This window comes from Abramis brama (assembly GCF_963993115.1).
Source record: "Abramis brama genome assembly, chromosome: 10".
Lineage (NCBI taxonomy): Eukaryota > Metazoa > Chordata > Actinopteri > Cypriniformes > Leuciscidae > Abramis > Abramis brama.
The window spans coordinates 28,981,460-28,981,974 of NC_139972.1; the positions used below are offsets into that span (position 1 = coordinate 28,981,460).

General features: G+C 32.4%; 1 protein-coding gene across 10 annotated transcripts in view; it reads right to left on the reverse strand.

Annotated features, from left to right (window-relative positions):
- Positions 1-314: 314 nt before the first annotated feature.
- The window catches only part of LOC311090310 (uncharacterized protein), a 31,489-nt gene continuing 31,288 nt past the window's right edge, over positions 315-515 (reverse strand). For all 10 annotated transcript variants that reach the window (XR_014607877.1, XR_014607878.1, XR_014607879.1 and 7 more), the window contains one exon: positions 315-515. This exon is cut by the window's right edge and continues 1,158 nt beyond it. The gene's annotated coding sequence lies outside the window, so the exon portion shown is untranslated.

Below are 515 nucleotides of genomic sequence, written 5' to 3' on the forward strand. Positions count from 1 at the left end.
ATTACAGTCCAACCTTTTCAGTTATAATATCTAACATGTATAGTTGACCTAAAACCGAATTAAATAGTGCTAACTAAATTAATATTAATGGCTAAATGATGGAATGTAAACATTCATGTATTAAAGTATTGAACTGATTTTGTAAAATGGGCCACAAAGTATATAAAGTTTACAGACCACAGAGTCTATTTTTATATCCCCAAATGGCGATGTATCCTGGGGGATACAAACATTTACAGGCAGATTGTGAAAAAAGTAAAAAATTAAATTCATAAAATTTTGACATAAGTGTAATTGTCACACCTGCTGCTGGCTGATCAGTTAAATAGTATTTATTTGAAAAGAAATAATCCAGCAAACAAACAAAGATCACTTTCAGGTTGCAACATTAACACAAGACAAAGTACAGAAGCTAACTGAGGGTATTACACAGTGGTAATGAGGGACAGGTGAGACTCTAATCAATTGGGCAATCATGAATGACAATGGCAAACAAGGAAACAAGAACTAAACAC